Raw genomic sequence first — 23,791 nt, 5'->3', positions numbered from 1 at the left:
GCCATCGTTCTTAGAAACACGCTTGGAAATCTGTAGGTCATTGAATTCGTTCAGTCCATGACCTTCATTTTCTCTATGCAAAACGGAAATTTCTTCAACTTCTTCAGTTGGAGGCCACAAAGTTAGCACATGATCAGCAAAAGTGGAATTATGTATGTTAGTGCCTCTTTCTCCCAATAAATGTTCTTTTTACCTGACACTAATAGATCTTCCAGTTCGTTCTATATAATAAATGGGACACATACACAAAGGAATTTATACAGTCTTGAATTGTGTATAGGAGCAACTCTTGACTTAAAATTGTGAGTAAGATGTTTATAGTTGGTTGGTTGGTTGAATGGGAGGAGGGAAGCGACCAAATTGCTTGGTCATAGTTCTGGACTTCTATGCAAAATATTGTCACTGGAGAAGGTAACTTTGCATCCAATTTTTTAATAAGAAAACGACGAATTTTATAAGAAAAGGGACCTAGAAATGGAAAACGATTACGCCCAATGTGGTCACTTTAGCGTCAGTTCTACACTGGAGAGCGATGCAAACTGGTACACCTACCTAATATTGGGTAGGGCCCTGTGAGCATGAGAAAATATTGGATACAGGCTCACAGGTAGATGTCATTTTCTTTGACTTCCGGAAGGCGTTTGATACAGTTCTGCACTGTCTCCTGATAAACAAAGTAAGAGCCTACGAAATATCAGACCAGCTGTGTGGCTGGATTGAAGAGTTTTTAGCAAAGAGAACACATCATGTTGTTCTCAATGGAGAGACGTCTACAGGCGTTAAAGTAACCTATGGCATGCCACAGGGGAGTGTTATGAGACCATTGCTTTTCACAATATATATATAAATGACCTAGTAGATAGTGTCGGAAGTTCCATGAAGGTTTTCGTGGATGATGCTGTAGTATTCACAGAAGTTGCAGCATTAGAAAATTGCAGCGAAATGCAGGAATATCTGCAGCGGATAGGCACTTGGTGCAGGGATTGGCAACTAACCCTTAACGTAGACAAATGTAATGTATTGCGAATACATTGAAAGAAGGACCCTTTATTGTATGATTATAGGATAGCAGAACAAACACTGGTAGCAGTTACTTCTGTAAATCATCTGGGAGTATGCGTGCAGAACGATTTGAAGTGGAATGATCATATAAAATTAATTGTTGGTAAGGTGGCTGCCAGGTTGAGATTCATTGGGAGAGTCCTTAGGCAATGTAGTCCATCAACAAAGGAGGTGGCTTACAAAACACTCGTTCGACTTGTACTTGAGTATTGCTCATCAGTGTGGGATCTGTACCGACAGAGGAGATAGAGAAGATCCAAAGAAGAGCGGCGCGTTTTGTCACAGGGCTAACTGGTAAGCGTGATAGTGTTACGCAGATGTTTAGCAAACTCAAGTGGCAGTTCTGCAAGAGAGGCGCTCTGCATCGCTGTGTAGCTTGCTGTCCAGGTTTCGAGAGGGTGCTTTTCTGGATGAGGTTTCGAATGTATTGCTTCCCCCTACTTATACCTCCCGAGAAGATCAGGAATGTAAAATTAGAGAGGACATTCGAGCGCTCACGGAGGCTTTCCGGCAGTCGTTCTTCCCACGAACCATATGCGACTGGAACAGGAAAGGGAGGTAATGATAGTGGCACGTAAAGGGCCCCCCACCATGCACCGTTGGGTGGCTTGCGGAGTATAAATGTAGATGTAGATGTAGATGAAGAAGTGCCGCAACATGACGTGGCATGGACTCAAATACTGTCTGAAATAGTGCTGGAGGGAACCCTGCAGAGCTGTCCATGAAACTGTAAGAGTACAATGGAGTGGAGATCTCTTCCGAACAGAACGTTGCAAGGCATCCTATATATGCCCAATAATATATATGCCTGGAGAGTTTGGTGGCCAGCAGAAGTGTTTAAACTCAGAAGAGTGTTCCTGAAGCCACTCTACAGTAATTCTGGAAGTGTGTGGTCCTCCAGAAATTGCCCAAGTCCGTCGGAAAGTACAGTGGACATGAATGGATGCAGGTGATCAGACAGGAAGCTTACGTACATGTCACCTGTCAGAGTCGTATCTAGACTTGTCAGGGGTCCTACATCATTCCAGCTGTACATGCAACACAACTTTTCAGAGCCCCCGACATCCTGACCAGTCCCCTGCTGACATGCAGGATCCATGGATTCATGAGGTTGTCTCCAAACTCGTACACGCCCATCCGCTCGATATAATTTGAAACGAGACTTGTCGGACCAGGCAAGATGTTTCCAGTCATCAACAATCCAATGCCGCCGATAAAGGGCCCAGGCGAGGCGTAAAGCTTTGTGTTTTGCAGTCATAAAGGGTACACGAGTGGGCCTTCAGCTCCGAAAGCCTATATCGATGATGTTTCGTTGAATGGTTGGCACGCTTACACTCGTTATGGCCTAGCATTGAAATCTGCAGCAATTTGCGGAAGGGTTTCACTTCTGTCACTTTGAATGGTTCTCTTCAGTCGTCGTTGGTCCCGTTCTTGCAGGATCTTTTTCCGGCTGCAGCGATGTCGGAGATTTGATGTTTCAACAGATGTCTAATATTCACAGTTCACTCGTGAAATGTACGGAAAAACGTGGTTCAAATAGCTCAGAGCACTATGGGACTTAACTTCTGAGGTCATCAGTGCCCTATATCTTAGAAATACTTAAACCTAACTAACCTAAGGACATCACACACACCCATGGCCGAGGCAGGATTCGAACCTGCGACCGTAACGGTCGCGGGGTTCGAGATTGTAGTGCCTACAACCGCTCGGCCACGCTTGCCGGCAAAATTCCCACTTCATCGGTACCCCGGAGATGCTGTCTTCCATCGCTCGAGTGCCGACTATAACAACAGCAGTAACCGATTCAACAACTGCCCGAGACGGTTGTTGTCCTAAACGGGCATTGCCGACCGCAGCGCCGTATTCTACCTGTTTACATATCTCTGTATTTGAATACGCATGCCACCTATACCAGTCTCTTTGGCGCTTCAGTGTAGTTTTGAAGATCTTGTCAATTATCGAGGGATCGTAGTCTTTATTAAGTGCAACTGTTTTTATTATATTCATTTTTATTGAGCTTATCAGTTGACAAAGGTACAGAAGCTGCACGAGGAATGGCTGAATGGAAGCAAGCTTTTTTTTTGGGAATGATGCTGCACTGCACTAGCGGGCACAATTTGATCTGTATCATTCGCTTTTTGAAAAATACCAAAAGAAAATCTGTCGTTGTCAATAGCAATACCAAGGTCCGAGTAATTAAGCTGATGATCGTTATTTGCTGTGTCACAACTGAAGCTGATGTTTTCGTGAAGACTATTGAATATTTCAAAAAATGCTGACTTCCTTATCAGGAACCACTGTACAGGGTGTATCAAAAAGAATTATCCAATTTAGCATTTCTATATTTCTGAAACTAAGAATCATATACAATGAATTTTGTTTTTTGGTGAACAGGAAACTCAAAAGGGTTTTTTCACACTTCTCCATAGGTGATCAGTATGCCCCCCCCCCTTGAGATGCATGGCAAATGTCAGTGTGGTATTCAGATTGTTACCACACTGCAGCGAGTATGTCTTGAGTGACAGCTTCTGCAGCTACTGTTTCGCAGTGTCTCAGATCATTCATTGTTGTTGGTAATTGAGGCACATAAACAGAGTCTTTTATAAGCCCTCATAAGAAATAACCACTTACAGTCATGTCTATAACCATGGAGACCAGAAATTTAAGGTTGAATCATTTGGTCCACTGTGACTGATACATCGTACAGTGATCCTTTAAGTTAAAAACTCTCACGCTTCGAGATGCCAGTGTGGTGGTGCCCCATCCTTTTGGTAAACGAAGTCGTTTGAATCAGTCTCCAACTATGGGAAAACAAAGTTCTCAAGCATATGGATATATGTGGTTCCTTTAACAGTGAACCATACACCTTTTCCTGTGGAACTCCAAAAAATATATTCAATTTTGGAGAGTCCCTCTCACATTGCACAACTTCATTGTGTTTGTTCGGTACCCCATATTCTCACATTATGATGGTTCACCTTTCCATTTGAATGCAATTTTGCCTCGTTACTAAACACTGAGTGTGGAACTGAACTGTCATACTCCATCTTGCCAAGAATGAAATTATAGAACGCCCGAAATTGTTGTTGTCACTTACATGAAGACCTTGCAGTGGCTGAATTTTTTTTTTTGTTTCATATGTAAATGACATAGGGGACGTGCTGAGCTGTAGAGCTGCAAGGCAAATTGATTCCTGCGGATTCCTTGTAAAATCCCGGTGGGTGTATTTGTCTTCTGTGTCAGACACTTGGGGATGGCCTGCCCATTTGCCTTTACACAAACAACCTGTTTCTCGGAATTGTTAATGCCATTATCTAATACTCGGTGCTCTAGGAGTATCCACACCATACCTAGTACAAAAGTCACACTCAACAGTTACTACTGACCAACACTGTGCAAAATGTAGAACAAAAAACGCTTTCTGTTGTCCTGACGCTATTTTTACTAGAATTGAAATGGACGCACACTGCTGCTACCTGGCGGGAAACATGAGAAACTCGAGAGTTTGCTCTTTCCAACAGTATATTGTTCACGCACATATCTCAAATGACATCATAGTTATGATATTTTAAAATTAGATGATTTTTCATACACCCGGTATATGATAAAAATCTCGTCCAGAAAAATTGCTGAAGAATTTATCTTCTAGCAAATTAATGAAAATATCTGCTAGGATGCCTGCCAGAGGGTTATCCACTGCCAGGCCATCAGGGTGATGGTATAGGTTGCCATTGAAAACAAAAGAATCGTATTTTACTACTATTCTTAGCAAACAAATTAGGTTCATGATTTGCTCCTTAGAAATGTATTTATTATAATAAGTTGAATTTTTCAGGGATGTCACACAATGTAGGCTTCCACGGCCGGTGTTATAGTGATTAAAATTCTTCTGGGTATTATGCCGCGTCATTGCTCAAAACTAACAACAATAGTAAACTAAAACCGACGTTTCGGTCGAATTGCAATGGCCTTCCTCAGGGCACAAATGGTTTTGGATGGGGATAGGTGCTTTAATTTATTACAGACTATCGATGTCTGATGTCACTTTTATAAAACTTTTAATTGGCCCACTAATATGATTGGCTAGTCATGACATAAGGTAAAATGGAAAGAAAGAGGCTATTTGTGGATATCCATGTCGTCAACAATTGGTAGCTGCCCGCCAATCAGCGTTCGGCTTCAGGAAGGCAAGTTTTCCTCCTATCCCCATGCAAAACCAGTCGTGCCCTGAGGAAGGCCGTTGCAATTCGGCCGAAACGTCGGTTTTAGTTCATTATTGTTGTTAGTTTTTAGCAACGACATGGCATAATACCCAGAAGAATTTTAATCACTATGTCGATGGTTGTTTGAACAGGTACGTTAGTATAAAGATTCTTAATATCTAATGGAAACAATTTAGTATCTTGATCACACTGCAGATCTTTGGTTTTGATGAGTAGATTTTGACTGCTGATGACAGAATAATTATTTCGAAAAATGAATATTTTTTTATTTTATTGTGAAGAAACCTTGCTAACTCATGGTATGCACTGTTCATACTGTTCACAATCTGACATATTGAATGGTGACTTTTACATATTTTAAACTGGGAACACAATTTTGGGGCCTGTGGATTTGTATTGATAAGATGCTTTTTATGAAATGGTATAAGCAAATGTGTAGTGCTGTTAATGGCAAGCCTAATTTTTTGTGTATCATGGGGGTTGCATCCTCATTTACATCTGAAACATTATTCTCTTCCAAAAATTGTAATGTTTTAGTTAGATATTCCTTCTGAGTAACAACGATTACAGCATTCCCTTTGTCAGACTTTGTTATAAGGCCATTGTTTTCGTTTAGCTTGACATCAATATTTTTAATCAATTCTTTATCACAAGTGTATTGACTGCTTGTTTCTCACAAAAGTTACATACATCATGAGCTGCCCTCGTTTGCCAAGAGCGACCATTTTGATGCTATCAAGGCATATTTTAAGATGTACAATCGTACTTTCTACAATATTTTTGTCTGATGTGTTAGGTATTACACTGTATTTAAGCCCTCTCTCCAACAAGACAGTTTCTTCTATTTCGGTCTTCTTCAGAATTCTGTTCCGGCCTTTGAAAACTACTAACAACACCCTTTTTTACAGATAGAATGCTCTTAAGACTAGCCAGCCTCTTCTCATATCTTTATGCAATACAGTTCTTTTAGTTATCCATCCTGTCATTAATAAAATCTCAAAATTCATCAATTTGAAAATTGAAAAGTAAGCGAAAAATTTTAGTGAGTTCAACATGCATAACATAGGCCTCTTCATTTAGTGTGTCATTTTTCTTCTATAAATCACTAATCTGACTGGAAATAATGTTTGAAATAGGCACTGAAGGATTTTTGAATCTGTCATGCACTGTCTGATGTTAAGACAACACTTAATGTGCCCTCACATATACCTCGATCTCAAAGGTAATTTCCCCTGGAAATTTATGGTGGCATTAAGTTTCAGTATGAAATTGATTATCTAAGAAAGTATCCAGTAAATAAGAAAGAGCAGAAAACTTTAATGAAAAAGTATTGAAGTTATTGCCATTCAAAGAGTGTCACTACACCGCAACATTTCCAAGAGAAATAATTTTTAACATCATCAAAAGAGTCCAATTTGTATCCGTGAAAGGTCGATATAGAAATTTAAAACACTAAGTCATAACCTCTCAGTTTCTGTAAAGCACAACATACATTAATTTAACTTCCACATTTGTGCAAATTAACGTTCTTCTGTGGTTTGTTTCTAACTGAATTCATCAACTTTTAAGTACACCATTACAGTAGCTAATGAAATAATCAACTTTTCAGTTAGTCAATGAAGTAATGAATTTCATGAGATCAATCAATAAAGTACTGATAAACTGGACAGTAACAATCATTAATAAAACCTAATGAACTTGCTATCATCATAACAAAAGGTGAAATATTGTCATAACACAGCAAAAAGAGAAGCCATCACAGGATGTACAAAGCCACACACAGATAAATAAGTAATCAAACTGACAGCCACTATCATGAGTAACTAGCAGATTCAAAAAGAAAAAAGGAAGAAGGGGCAAATGTTATTTCAGTGCCATGCAGTACATGAAACAAATACATGAATACTTAAATACCTTACATATTTGCAATATCCAAAATTATATATTCGTTAGACTTTTGTATCACATTTAATCACCACACTCAAATACCTAAACAACACAAAAAATTGTCACAAGGGATTCAGAACAGCTTCGCCATTCCACATGACGTAGGTTTGTTGATCAACACCCAGTCGTCCATTGCCTGCCGGGTAGGGCGGCTGCTCACAGAGATGCTCTGGTGGAATGGGGAAAGCGGGCTTGTGATGATTGCACCACTTGCCATGTTAAAGTGGTGGAGGTGATATAGCATGCCTGGATGTCACTTCACATAGTTAGATGGAGAATTCGTAAACTGGTGGATGTCACATGTTGTGACATTGGTTGCTTCCCATGAGTCAGCACTCGCACACTCTGATGCAGCAGAAATATAGTATTGCAGGTTATGGTACTTCATAAACTCAGGAAAATATGTGGTAGGATCACTTCACTTTAACAGATCATGCTGCAAAAAAATGTAATCATCAAGTGCACACAGTACAGTTCAAAATAGTGCAATGACAAACTTGAAGTATAATCATATTGTAATAATTCCTAAACAAATAATGTATGAAAACCGTCAAATGAGATATCACCTAACAGCACTCGCAAAAAAATGAAACTATTCATAAATTCACTGTTATTTACTAAGAGATCACAAGGACAAAATTCAACCAATTTCTTATCCTAACTCACTTGGAAAAACCCTCAACCAGTCTGCTGTCATCTTAAAAGGTACAACAGGAGTCTTGATCATTATTTTAGTTCTTTATTTCTAAATTTGAATTTAAAATAATTTTAGGTTTTCTGTTAAGATGTTAAAAGAAATTTTGGTAATAATGGTAAAATTAGTATGTTTATAAGTTTTATAGTTGCTGCTATACTTGACTCATGATGACGATCAGAGCAAAATTGATTTCTGCCTGTTTATCAAAAACATGTGTTCTTGGTAATATTTTGCAGTCTGGGCTGCTCACTGACCAAGTTTTTAGGAGCTGTGGTATTTTGTCTGTACAAAGGTTACATATTCAATAGTTTCTTAATAATAACTTCGGAAATGAATCGTCTCTTGATGCATATTAAAACCAATCTTTTGATTCAAAGCTCTTAAATATTCCTATAGAATGAGAAGATATTCTGTACCTACAAACTTTGTTATTATGGAGTTCTTCATAGTCGTTTTATATTTAATATGAAGGTTTTGTTAGTGTGACTTGAAGAAAAACAAAACTGCTCATTATTCAAACATTCATTTATATGAATAATTATCCACAAATTATGATCATAAGGTACTCTTACCTTAGATATAAAAATGAAATAAATTTTAGAGCTCATATTGGCAAAGCAGATTTAACCCAATAATTAGGTCTTTAAATTTTTATATGATCAGACTTCAGGCAGGCATGAACCAAATCGATTCCTTTCCTAAGTTTTACATGTCTGCTTTAGTATTAAAAGACCATGTGGATTCTACAAATAGTGTCGATACTATCTGATTATCTATGTTGTACTCAAATTTTCATCTTTTTGTTGTTTGTATTTTAATTGGTGAAGCCTTTTTAAATTTGTTCGAATGAAATACTTTATTTTATATTAATATTGAAAATGTACTTATTAAAGTAGGATTTTTTGGCATTCCACAAGCTTCTAGTGATTAAATTTCATATGAGATCACATTATTTACATCATTAACCATCTGTGTTTAATTAAATAATTTATTTAGCTAGCTGGGAAAAGTTTCACTAATTAACATATACACGTTTATCTTGCAGTTCTTTATTGTTTTATGTTGTCCTACATTAGGTATTTCCACTGCTATAATTTATGATAAGACATTCGAATTATTCTCAATTAAGTTGTTATTCAAACTATTTCATATGATGTTACATTAGATTTGATTTTATTGTCTTTAAGTATTTGAATTGGTAGTTCCAACACAGGTATTATTTAATGAATTACCAACTTAATTGTTGATTTATTGTAATTACTTTCGTTTGTCTGTAGCTTGCTGTGCTTGCTGATATGCTGAAACTAAGCATACTACTCTTGATTTTGATGAGGGTGAAATAGGTTAGTTTCATGGCTTAATGTATGATATGGTGCACGTGTTTTTTGTCAGAATATACTTAAATTGTTTTATTAAGTATAGTCTTGGCTTCGATTTTTTAGTAGGTGGTTTTCGATCTTTTATATTTTTTATCCCTTGTTGCTTCTGTATATCTCATGGTTCTACTGGATTTCAAGGCACTTTTTCATGAGTCAGTTATAAAAGCTTAATGTATTTAGTTTCAAGAAGTTTTCACCTTTGTCTTTAATTTTTTCCTTTATGGGTTTAAAAGTTCTATTGCATTCATTAATCCACCGTAATTTTTTCAGAATTTAAAAGTTAACAGAAAAGTTAAATGCGCATTTGTTACATGAATACTAGTTAGAAAATAGCTTAGATAAATGATTCTTAGAATTTTCTCTGTTTTAATATCATGCTCTTCAACCAGTTGTTTTCCTTGTTAAGATATATACAACAGCTACAATGATTCAAAATATGTTTTGATTGAAACTGAATATTTCAATAGGTATTTATTACAATGTGGTAAAAGTATTAGAATTCTAATTGACAGGAATAAATCGAAAACAACTCCTAACCTATATGGACCTGTACCATTCTCACTAAATAAAAGTGGTGTATCAAAATTATTTGCTGCTACATTATTCTCTGGATCTTTATTCAAAAAGAATAAATGAACATCACTTATAGCTGCTGTGATAAATGATAATATAAAATGGAGTGTAAGAAATTGATTTCATGTTACTTTCTCTACAAAAAAAAATCTGTTCCTAAATATGTGATAGCAGATTTGTCATTACTGTTGTCACTCTAACAATATTAGATGTCAAGGTAAAACATATCCTATAAGTGTAGTTGCTATAATTTAGGACAGAGTACTGTTCCATTTATTCATTTATAAATAATTCTTCATCCTGCTTGTAAACAAATACAGATAAAAAGTATAGATGCTCCCTACGCAAATACTGTTCAGACAATTTAACTATTATTTACATCTCAAACCATGTGAACCAAACTGTCAACTGCTCTTTCAATATTGGTATGTATACGGAAAAAGAACTAAGTTTTTAATTTGAATTACTAAAATTAATGCTAGTTACAATCTAAAATTTGATAAGAATAAATTGTTAATTGGTACTGATAAAACAACTAGTGATATATTAATATTTTTAGATAAAGGGTGTCTTAATTGTAAGGGTTTAATCATAGCATAATCCAGTCAGGCAGCAGTAGCTGACCACGACTGACACAGCAACAGATAAGTAAACTGCTTTTGTGACAAAAAAATGGTTCAAATGGCTCTGAGCACTATGGGACTTAACATCTATGGTCATCAGTCCCCTAGAACTTTGAACTACTTAAACCTAACTAACCTAAAAACATCACACAAGACCCAGCCATCACGAGGCAGAGAAAATCCCTGACCCCGCCGGGAAACGAACCCGGGAACCCGGGCGTCGGAAGCGAGAACGCTACCGCACGACCACGAGATGCGGCAACTTTTGTGACCTTTTACGAGTACCTAACCAGGAGCGAATTTAATATATATCTGTGTGCGTTAATAGTTTAGTTTCTTGAGTTTCTGCAATTCAGATGATACATTTGCTGAAAGGTTCAAAGAAAACTTGAGTTTGATTTGAAACACGTGCCTGACTCATACGATAATAGTTGGTGGTGACTTTAATTTACCCTCGATATGTTGGCGATATACATGTTTAATTGCAGAGGTACGGGTAATATACCATCCGAAATTGTGCTAAATGCATTCTCTGAAAATTATTTCGACCCGTTAGTTCATGAGCCCATGTGAATAGTGAAAACACACTTGACCTCTTAGCAACAAATAATCCTGAGTTAATAACTAGCATCGAAACCGATTTAGCCAAATCCCCGAAAAATAAGTGAAAAATATACCTGTTCAAAAAAGCAGATAAAAACTCACTTGACGCCAACCTTAGAGTCAGCCTCCAATTGTACCAAATTAATAATATTAGTGTAGATTAGATGCAGCTGCAATTCAAAGAAGTATCAGCAGCAATTGAGAGATTTATACCAAATAAAGTAACAAACGACAGAGCTGATCCTCTTTGGTACACAAAACAGGTTAGAACACTGTTGCAGAAACAACAAAACAAACATGCCAAATTTGAACAGACACAAAATCCCCAATATTGACGATATTTTACAGTAGCTCGAAATTTAGTATGGACTTCAATGCAAGATGCCTACAACAGTTACGAAACATTGTCTCAAACCTGGCAGAAAATCCAAAGAGATTCTGGTCGAATGTGAAGTATGTCAGCAACAAGAAACAATCAATGCCTTCTCTATGTGATAGAAATGGAGATACTATCGAAGACAGTGCTGTCAAAGCAGAGTTGCTAAACGCAGTCTTCCGAAACGCCTTCACAAAAGAAGACGAAGTAAATATATCAGAATACGAATCAAGAACAGCTGCCAACATGGGTAACGTAGAAGTAAATATCCTCGGAGTAGTGAAGCAACTTAAATCACTTAGTAATGGCTAGTCTTCTGGTCCAGACTGTATACCAATTAGCTTCCCTTCGGAGTATGCTTGTGCATTAGCGCCAAACTTAACAATCATATACAACCATTCGTTCGACTAAAGATCCGTACCCAGAGACTGGAAAGTTGCACAGGTCACACCAATATTTAAGAAAGGTACTATGATAATCCACTAAATTACAGGCCAATATCGTTAACGTCGATATGTAGCAGTATATTAGAACATATATTATGTTCAAACATTATGAATTGCCTCAAAGAAAACTGTCTATTGACACACAGTCAACATGGGCTTAGGAAACATCATTCCTGTGAAACACAACTAGCTCTTTATTCACATGAAGTGTTGAGTGCTATTGACAAGGGATTTCAGATCGATTCCATATTTCTGGATTTCCGGCTTTTGACAATGTACCACACAAGTGACTCATATTGAAATTGCGTGCTTATGGAATATCGTCTCAGTTATGAGTCTGGATTTGTGATTCCCTACCAGAGGTGACACAGTTCGTAGTAACTGACAGAAAGTCATTGAGTAAAACAGAAATGTTTTGTGTGGTTCCCCAAGGTAGTGTTACAGGACCTTTCCTGTTCCTTATCTATATAAACGATTTGGAAGACAATCTGAGCAGCTGTCGGTTGTTTGCAGACGACGCTTAGTGAATTCATCAGAAGATCAAAACAAACTGCAAAACGATTTAGAAAAAAATATCTGAATGGTGCGAAAAGTGAGTGTTGACCCTGAATAACGAAAAGTGCGAGGTCATCCACATGAGTTCTAACTTTGGTTACACGATTAATCAGCCTAATCTAAAAGCTGTAAATTCAACTAAATACCTAGGTATTACAATTACGAACAACTTAGACTGGAAGGAACACATAGAAAATGTTATGGGGAAGGCTAACCAGAGACTGCGTTTTATTGGCAGGGCACTTAGAAAATGTAACACACCCACTAAGGAGACTGCCGACACTATGCTTGTCCATTCTCTTTTAGAATACCGCTGTACGGTGTGAGATTCTTACCAGATACAACTGATGGAATACATCGTCAAAAGATCAAAGAAAGGGAGCACATTTCGTATTATCGCGAAATATGGGAGACAGTGTCACAGAAATAATACAGGTTTTGGTCTGGAAATCGTTAAAAGAAAGGCGTTTTTCGTTGCAGTGGAATCTTCTCACGAAATTCCAAACACCAACTTTCTCCTCCGAATGCGAAAATATTTTGTTGACACCGACCTACATAGGGCGAACGATCGCCACGATAAAATAAAGGAAATCAGAGCTCATACAGAAAGATATAGGTGTTCATTCTTTCCACACACTATCCAAGATGGAATAATAGAGAATTGTGAAGGTGGTTCGATGAACCATCTGCCAAGTAATTATTAAATGTGATTTGCAGAGTATCCATGTAGATGTAGATTATCTTACATTACAGATAGGTCCTTCATTAATATCAGTAATATTAACTACTGCTAATAGCATTAGAAAACACATAAATAATAATAATAATAATTATTATTATTATTATTATTGTTATTAATAATAATACTATTATCATTATCATAATTAATTGTATTGTTATTATTTGTAGTTCCCAAATTTAAAAAAATTCTATAATTATGTTTTTCACTTACAGACTTTAATGTCAATATAATAATAACTCATACTGTTAAATTAAAAATTATAGTAATAAAATTAAGTTGCATTATTTCGTTTGATTCAATTTAGGTAATGTTAAAAAAGTAATATGCCACTAAGAAATTTTAAAATAGAATATATGATGATCAGAATCTTAAATCAATGAGGAAGGTCTGTAAAAAAACTAAAATGGAACATCGATATAGGTCAGCTTAATTTAATGAATGTGGTGTTAGTTTACTACAACTGTGGTTTTGGTGTCTAAGGGAAGGAACTTTATTTACCCCAAACATTTTAAAAGTGGGGGGGAGGGGTACCCTTATTTCTATGTTACAAGATTGATGCTTTTCTAACAATTTTTAAATTTTTTCTGTTTTAAATTTTGATTGCTTTATTTTGCTGATATTTACGTTTTTCTTTAAAACATAACAGTTTATTGAACGTTCTTTTAAGATAAGAATGTGTTGTTCTGTCTTTGTTTGTATCAATTATTGTTTTTCATATTGATTTGGTATGACTATTTTTGCCTGTTATTCAGTTACCTCTTATTGCTTGTATGGGTGCTTTATCGTATCATCCCATTGACAGACAAGGCACCGAAGTGCCGTACAGTCAAAAGACTTGCACCAGGCGTCTGGTCTACCTGAAAGGGGGCCCTAGCCATATGACATTTTGTCTTTTTGTGTAGGTGCTTTATGTCTTTTTATTTTAGTTTCTAAATTTCATTCTTATTGTAATGATTTCTCTAATTTTTTGTTTTTTAAATTATTTATTTGTAACAATTTTCTTGATCTCTGTTTGTTTATTGAATCATTTTTATGACTGACTCACGATTCACTCTTTCATGTTTCTATCTAGTTTTGTTCCTCTAATTCATGTTTATCTTATATTGATCTGAATATAATTACATATTATTTTAGTATTTATTAGTTTTCTTTTTGTCTAATTTTCTTGAGTTTTTTCTTTAACTATTACTGATAGGGCTCGCTTTATAAATCTTCTTAGCACTCCATTTTTTTATTTTTCTGGTTTTAATTTTCATGATTATATTTTATTGTTCTTTTCTTAGATTAAATTTGGTATGTTTCTGGTTTTTTGAGGAGAGTTAGTTTCTACTTTAAATTTAATTTTAGGATGAGAATACCAACTGAATGGTTGTAAGCTGCTGCTGATTTAATATTTAGTTCTTTGGTCATTAATATATTTATTCCTAGGTTTACAATTTTGCTAATACACTGTGTTTTATTTATTTTTTTACGTTAGTTCTTATTTTATATTTTTATATTTTAGCAATTTAAGTTAAGATTACCAATTTTTTGTTCCATATCTAGTTTGCTAGGGATCATGTAGAGGCGCCAGTTTTTGGTAGAATAATTTATTGAAACCAAACGGACATGATGTTTTTGGGTAATTAAGATTATTTATTGTTTGGGTTTGAAGCTTATTTATTTCTGATTCTCTTTAGATTTACCAGTTTTTTATAGTGTTATATTTATTTGTTGTGATCAAGTTCATTTAAACTCTTTAACTGCCTATATGTCTGTTGCCCATCTAAGAATAGTTATTGCCGATGTAATAACTGTAAATTTTTGGGTTTGTATGATTTATACTATTTTCATTTATTTTGTTTCTCAAATATTAGGAGTGTTTAGGTTTAAAATATGATTAATTAGCAACAGTGTAATTAATCTTATATCATGTATTGCACTATGGTGATTCCTCTAAAGATCATCAAATATAAATGTTTCACCTCATCCTTCAAATTTAGTACATGAATCAGGTTTATGAGTTAGAACTGCCTGGATATTCCTTTAGATTTCTGGCATTAATGTTTTTATATCTGTTCACAAATTATACAAGTGACCAATTTTTTTTTTCATAGTGCCCAAAATTTTTTAACTGATTCTGAGTATTTTAGTTCTGCTGACTCCAAAAATGCCATCCATGTTGTTATAGCACCTCCAGTTTATGAGATATTTATGGTATCATTTCATGTTGCTCTTATAACTACTTTGGTTTTACTCCACAATTTGTAAATTGATCGTTTGTATAATACTAACTGATTATAAACATATAAGCTCTGATCACATTATTGTTGATTACATACTTTACCTATTATGAGATTTATTTCTGTTTTTATTGGGCACTGACATGGCATCATTATGAAGAAAATGTAATACAGATGTGTTTTTTTTTATCTGTGGGAACTATCATTTAGTTAGCAACAAAAAGCCATACTTCACTTTATAAAAAAAGAGCTTATTTGGCCTATTTCAGAGTAAAACTGGGAGACCAATATAAGGCCTGGGCACCTCACAATGTATGTAAAACATGCACAGAGCGCATGTGACAGTGGACAAATAGGAAATGGAAGCGCTTGGAATTTGGTGCACCAATGATATGGCAAGAAGAAATAAACCATAGCAATGACTGTTACTTTTGTTCAATGAATTTAAAGGATATCAATTTCAATAACTGGAAAAAGGTTTCATACTCAGAGGAGATATCTGGCCATCAGGGGAAGACAAATACTTGAAAACTATGCTGAGCAAAATAATAGTGACTTTGCAGGTTCTTCATAGGTGTAACTGACTTCAGTTGAGTGGAACTGATTTACCTCATTAGAAATCCAAGCTTTACAAAAAAGTGATCAGAATTGTTAGCTTCCAGTCTGGTGGAGAAACACTGTCTGTAACTAATAACAAAAGTCACATTTTGTCACAAAAGAGAAACAAACGTCCAGCTATTCTTCACATCAGAAAACGAATTTGATTTTTGCACCAACGGGGAAAGACTGTAAGGAATGAAACTGTGCGTAGGAAGATACACACCAAGTGAATGGTGGTTACTATTTGTAGATAGTTCCAAACACAACCTGAGATGTGTTCTTTTGCGTTATGGGAACAAATATATGTCACTCCCAGTCAATCAAACAGCTACTATGCATGAAAATCAAGTTACAACAGCCACAGTCCTGGAGAAGATCTTATACCACAATCGACAATAATTTACCTGTGTAGATCTCAAGATGATGAATTTTTTTCTAGGACAAGGGGGGCTACACCAAATACTCATTCTTTTATATGTCTATGGGGCTCTAGAGCTAAAGACCAATACTGTGAGAGGATAGTGTCCTCTTAGAGGATTCTTGGAGAAAACACAGATCATCACAGAACATTTGGCTGACAGCAACAAGATTGTATTGCAACCATTCTATATAAGATTTTGATTAATGAAGCAGTTAATCAAGGCTTTGAACAGAAATGGAATATGTTCTGGCTATATACACAAGTATGAAGAAAATAATAGCAAGTATATTTGGTGGATCACAAATCTGCCAGCTCATAAACGACCAGAAATTTCCAGGACTCAATGAAAGACACTGAGATCGCCATGTGATCGTCATTCTATATGGCAGAATTTCCTTGGAAAGTATAACTATGAATAACTAGAAGAACTATTGGAGATTATGCTCACTACTTTTTATTCACTTGGTTTTAGCATGAGCATAAAATTATACAATGTGCACAGTCATTTAGACCGATTCCAGGTTGTCTTGGTGATATGAAGGAGGAAAAGGTTGAGCATTTTCATCGGAAAATAAGTTCAGTGGCAGAACGATATCATGGATGATGGCTAGAGGCATGATTTTTTCGCATTAACGATAAACGTGACAGAAGATATTTTGAAGAGATTTTGCAATGTCTTTAAGAATATGAAAATTATGATTTTATTTCCATGAATTAAAGCGTTAAGGTTATTTTAAAGCGAAATTTACTTATTTCGTGATAAACGCGATATTGCAGCGAAATTTGCAGAGAATAACGAGCTTGTAATTTTGCTCGAGGATACGCATGAAGGGAAAGGAGAGACAGAACAAATATTCTTCAACCAAACAGAAATACCTGTTACATCTATATTCTGTGAAATCTCTTCATGGCACAACGCCAATGAATTAAAGAGTTTAGGGATGGCCAAGCATTTTCTAATGGTTAGGCACAAATATTGCAGACATTGACACCAGGCTTCTTGCGAAACGAAATGTCTGGAATGTTGTTTTCAGGGTGGCTGGGAATCCCACCTCAACTTGTCTCCTCAAGCTATAGTGCTAATTTTTTTGGAAATCGCTAATGACGTCTAGTGGCTGCATGACTAACTAAACAAAGGATTGTTGTACTTTGGCGTCGTGGTTCAGGTAAAATAAATAAAGTGACCATAGTCACTACTATGTTGGATAAACAACTAGGCACGTGGACTCCATTGTTCTAATCGGTAGCAGTCGGCAACAGTTGGGAAACATCGAGCAATAGTGATTTATAGATATTCTGTGCCAACTGGGCAGAGTGCCGCAGCTGTAATGTCACTATTTGTGGTTTTTTGCACTATTTTCTTTGTGATTTGCGGTCGCTGGCGCATAGCACAGTTGCCTCCTACTACATTTGAGAAAATGAATCCGACTGTCAGGAGCTGGTGGAAGTTCAAACATAAATTGCTGTTGGCTCCACTGACACTTCCGGTACATGGAGGCGGAGTTTGTTTCCCTCTACATCCCACTTCCCCTGTAGCATAGTCTCTACTCTCCTCAGTCGCCGCAACAGCTGCTCGCCAAATACCGAGTTATAGTTTGTGAGTAGGAGCAAAGGTGGGTCGTCCGAAAATTCTTATGATGCACAGCAGAGATAAACAGTTTTCCAGTGAAAGGTTATACGTTTTGGACAGTAATATTTTGATGCATAATTTTTTTAATGTTTGTATCGAATGGAAGAGAAATATACTAAATCGAAACACTGTTTTTAAAAATACAGAACATTTAGAATGTAAATTAAGCACTTCAACAGTAAAACAATAGGCAACAACAGAACCCTCGTTAGATAAGTAAAGGAAGCTAAATGTGAAAAACAACTATGATGCTACTCAAAGCAAACATCTCGCTGGAGAAGGTAGAGGACCCTGCAGTCCAGAAATGGCTTCAAACGTATGTACCAGGTATGTACCATCAATAAAACCTCACTGATAGTAAACTAACATTTCTACAACATCTGATAACGATTTTCCTTTGTTCTGTTGGTTAGGATCTACAGACTTTCCCTCAGCCAACCGACCAAGGAAACAATGCACCCCACACTGTGCAAATGAAATACACTGAAGTGACGAAAGTTACAGGTTAGTGATTACCACATATACAGACGGCGGAAGTATCTGATTCATGTGAGAAGCTTTCCATCGTGATTATGACTGCATGACAGGATTTAACAGACTTGGTAATTGGAGCATTCCATTTCGGAAAGCGTTACGGAATTTAATGCTCTGAAATCCACTGTGTCAATAATGTGCCGAGAACGTCAAATTTCAGGCATTATTTCTCACCACATACAATGCAGTAGCCAACAGTCTTCACTTAAAGACCGAGAGCATCAGCGTTTTCGCAGAGCTGTCAGCGGTAACAGACAAGCAAAACTGCTTGAAATAACTGGCGTTAATGGGCTATGGCAGGAGAGGACCGACGCGAGTGCCTTAGCGAACAGCATGACATCGCTTCCAGTGCCTCGTGACCATATCAGTTGGAACCTAGATGATTGGAAAATTGTATCCTGCTCAAGTGAGACTAATTTCAGTTGATAAGAGCTGATAGTAGGGTTTGGGTGTGATGCAGATCCCACAATGCCATGGACCCAAGCTGTAAACAAGGCACTATGGAAGCTGTTGGTGGCTCGATAATGTGGTGGGCTGTGTTTATAAGGAATGGGCTGGATCCTTCGGTCCAAATGGACCGATCGTTGACTGGAAATTGCTATGTTTGGCTATTTGGAGACCATTTGCATCTATTCATGGACTTCAAGTTCCCAAGCAGTAATAGAATTTTAAGGGATGACCATGTGCCATGTCATAACATTTTGGAAAATTCGAGCTAATGACTTGGCCAGTCAGAAGATGCGCTCCTTCTTCAGGACACAAGTGGCCCATCGGGACCATCCAACTGCCGTGTCATCCTCAGCTGAGAATGCAGATAGGAGGGGCGTGTGGTCAGCACACTGCTCTCCCAGTCGTTATGATAGTTTTCTTTGAACGAAGCCACTACTATTCGATCGAGTAGCTCCTCAATTGGCATCATGAGACTGAGTGCACCCGGAAAAATGGCAACAGCACATGGTGGCCTGGATGGTCACCCATCCAAGTGCTGGCCACGCCCAAGAGTGCTTAACTTCAGTGATCTAACAGGAACTGGTGTATCCACTGTGGCAAGGCCATTGCCTGGCCAGCCAGATAGGTTGACATAAATCCCACCAAACATATATGGGACATAATGGAGAGGTCAGTTCAGGCACAAAATCCTGCACCGGCAACACATTTGCAATTACGGATGGCTACAGAGGCAGCATGGTTCAATATTTCTGCAAGAGGCTACCAACGACTTGTTGAGTCCATGCAATGTTGAGTTTCTGCACTACACCTGGCAAAAAGAGGTGCAACATTATGTTAAGAGGTGTCTCATGACTTTTATCACCTAAGTGTACTAACAAGCGTAACACATTCTTTAGAAGGGAAATCACACTTAGCTCTAATTTGTCACTAAACTAACAACTCTACAGGCTGCTGTGTGTGCATAGTCTTCATCAAACTCAAGATCCAGTGCTGAACAGGAAATGCTTTTGTTAGAATGTCTGTTCTCAAGCAATCTTGCATGCTTTGCAGGCTTTGGAAATTAACCATTAGAATGTAAAAGTACATAATAACTTGATTCTGTCCTGTGTATGTTAAAATGTTGTGAACTATGAGAGGGAATTATGGAAGAACATTTAATTCACATCATTTTCAGGGATCATAAATTCACCTTATTTGATGATACCTTGCAATAGAATTTGATAGCACCAAAGAGCTTAATGCCATTGTGTTGAAAGCAAAGAATTGTTTTTGTATGTCAGACAAAATCAAACACTTGTTCCATTCATACCTTTGGAAAACTTCCCAGATATTTCAATTTCATTGTATCTCGAGACTGTCTAGAGTAAATGGGTAAGTTGGTTTAAAGCCACCTGTTACATGCATACAAATTCAGATATCCTCCACTCGTTTTTCAAACAATTTACACTAAAATCTGTTCCCATGGTGAAATGGTTGCCCAATTTTGCCATGTGGCAAATTCCAATCAAAATTTGATTTTGAAAGCTGTAGCATTATTGCAGACGTTGTTTGGAATTAGAGGAGTCTGTCTCTATTCCCATCTGCTGGTTTCAAAAATAAGGAGAGGATGATTGTAATTGCTTCTGGCCATGTTGCTAAAGTAGTTGGTACAATTATTGAGAGATTTAGAGGTTCATCAAAACGTGAAGTAGCTCTCCTCTTGCTAAATGTTTGTATTTTAGTTGTAAACAAAATTGAAAAGCACATGTCCCGAAGTGATGCTAGCATGTTATTTTGACTTTTGAATGATTTATTTCGTCCACCTAATGTAATTTAGTCAGACTATACCATCATTTTGTCAGTAAGTGAAAAACGACAAAAATTGCCTATCTTTAAAGAGTTGAAATAGTCTTGTATTATTTCTGGGTATTTTGATTTCAAAGACACTCTGCTAAATCAAACTGAAAAAAAATGTGATTCAGTCACTGCAAGCTCTGAAATTAATGCACCTGTACTTTACAAATGCTCTCTTAATGTCTATTTGGGTTCCCTGTTCACCCACCAACACAGAATTTTTTAAAAGTATAATTCATTTCAGTGGCCAGAAATGACTAATGAAAAGGAGCTCCCATGATAATGTAATGTAAGTGTTGTGTGAACATAATAAGGACTACAATAAAATAATACTGAATGTAATGTGTACATCTGTCATTCATTTAAATAATTCAGAACCACAATAATTGGACATCTAATTATTAATTTTAGAATATCATTAATGTGAAATTAAAGCAATATGGAAACATCTGCATTGTGAAATCATGCGAAAATTAGTATCCTTCTCACAGGATCATACAGAAAGTAATGCAAAAAAATCTTGCCTCCAACGATGGGATGTACATATGATGGTGGCCTTTTGTTGGAGCATCCAGTGTGAATACCCAATGTCAGTGCATTAGAGGAGAAAAAAGAAATGAGGAGTCAGTGACCTACTGTAAGAAAACTAATGAACCAAATGCAGCTTATGTATAAATAAATAATGATGGTTATATTGATACGATTTCTTGGCAAAAAGGAAGTTCTTGAATGATCCAAATGCTATCTGCATTTAATGTTATGTGAGTGATGCAGACCAGTATGGTTAGAATGGTGTATAATATGAATAAGCTATATCTAAAAAACTAGAGCTGATGAGGCAAAACTGAAAGCATTTTTGGAATCGGTGGCCCAGATAAAACCATAAATAGGTCAAAGTCGTAAGCCACCAAACTCACTGCTGCCAAGCATTATTTACCCTATTGAGATTACAAACCTGTTATAATTCATATCAGTTGCTGAAGCAAAGAATTGTCAGATCAACACGAGACCAAAATACTTCATTAGAAGATGCTTACATAACCAGAATAATCATTTCCATCAGATAACCACGTTTTATACAGTGTCTCACAATTTTGTTCTTGCAAATGATATCAGAAGTTAAACCTCATAGAAAGATTTTCTGCATGTACATTACTGTATTTGCTGAAAATACAATATTTAATAACCTGTTGAAAATAATATACTGTCACATTTTCAGTATGTGCTTCTATGACAGTAAGGGAGAACACAAATGTTAGTAAGCATATCTGAAGTATTTAAAAATGTATTTCGTTTTATATTGAGATACAGGTGTTCTTGCACATTTTAATACCAGTTTACAATTAAGAAGCACTTTTTTTGTTCTTATGTAATATTTATCAATAGTAGTATGTCTGAGCAAACAATGACAACTTTATTCAAGAAGCATCTGCATTATCTACAAATACTGATTTCATAAACTGCACATATTTAAAGGTTAGTCTTATACAGTACCTTCTTTATTAATTCCTGTTGCAACTCAAGTTATTCTTTTGCATGACAATGGAATGTATGAGTACAGATATCAATGGAACAATGTCAGGTGATGTCACTGTCAAAGGGAGTTTTCACACAAGTTGGAACATCAACATATCAGATTACTTAACCCAGTGACAAATGGTGAAACTGAGGTTATGAGATACTGTCCATGGTGCAAAAAGCCAGAATATAGTATCAGAATTCAGGAACTAATGGTGATAAAGTTTGTTAATAGTGAAACCAAAATTCATACAGACTGTTTTTGTTCAATTTTGCTAGGTAAACTGCAGAAAAGTGTAACTACATTTCCAAACATCGACATTTATTTGCTAGCAGAAAAATATACATAAAAATATTTATAAGGGACTACATAGCCTGTTAAACTTATCAGGTATGATTGTCTTCCAGCATAGCAAATAATGTCAGAAAAAATTATACTTTTCTCCTCGAGTACAGCTGACTATATCACTTACGAAAAGGTTGTTCAATGAAAATTACATCTATTTCTTCTTATTTACACAAAGTGTAGGTGTAAGTCCTGCTCAGTAATGGTAAAATCTAAATAATGTTTCACTTTCAAATGTCTGACCTCTAGTGGAAGAACAGACAATGGAAAAAGTATCAAAGTTGTCATGGAACATCGGCAATGACGCAAACACCAAAGTATATAATGACTAATAAGATTCGAAAGCATGAAATGAATTACTATAAAATAAGTTAATTTTTTTATGTTGACAGACGATGACAGTTCTACCCCATCAGTGTCAGCATCAGTATTTTCCCAGGAAGAAACCTTGACTTTGACACACTGTGCCATGAACAGCCTGCATTGAAGCTGCTATTGAAAAGGCATTATAGAGTATTTTGATACTGCATTCCATCAGGTGTCAACTGCCTAAGTGAAATAATGCAAAACCAGTTTTCTGATTGGCCTGTAAATATTCAGACCGAGCAACATTTTGTAAACGCTACAACAGAATTCTCTTTTTATGCACTAGCTTTGAAACACTTGATCTTGTCCTTCTCCAGTAATCTAGATCGCGTTAATAGGCTCATATGCCTGCTGTATCGGTAATTATTTTCTTTTGCGTTCTGAAGACTTTTCATTGGTGCCATTTTGCAGTTGGGCAAGATATTAAGAATGAAGATCTTTGACTGGCTCTATTAGACAGCTGGAGTTTGATATAGAATTAAGACAGTGATAATAGATAGTTCTAAACTGGTCTGTTCCAGCTCGTGTACCCACTGAAAATGGATAATGTGTAGACAGTCGTGATTTTACTACAAAGGCCGTCCTCCCATGGAAATGGATGAAATGTTGCCCATCCTGCCCTGCCCCTCCTGCCTTAATTCAGCA

At 36.4% G+C, this 23,791-nt stretch overlaps 1 pseudogene; it reads right to left on the bottom strand.

The window, feature by feature from the left end:
* Window positions 1–19,575: 19,575 nt before the first annotated feature.
* Window positions 19,576–19,693, bottom strand: LOC126356583 (5S ribosomal RNA; annotated as a pseudogene).
* Between the last annotated feature and the right edge of the window lie 4,098 nt (window positions 19,694–23,791).

This window comes from Schistocerca gregaria, chromosome 3, assembly GCF_023897955.1.
Source record: "Schistocerca gregaria isolate iqSchGreg1 chromosome 3, iqSchGreg1.2, whole genome shotgun sequence".
NCBI classification, from domain to species: domain Eukaryota; kingdom Metazoa; phylum Arthropoda; class Insecta; order Orthoptera; family Acrididae; genus Schistocerca; species Schistocerca gregaria.
Note: the sequence above shows the minus strand (reverse complement) of the source record. Positions and strands in the feature narration are given on the sequence as shown.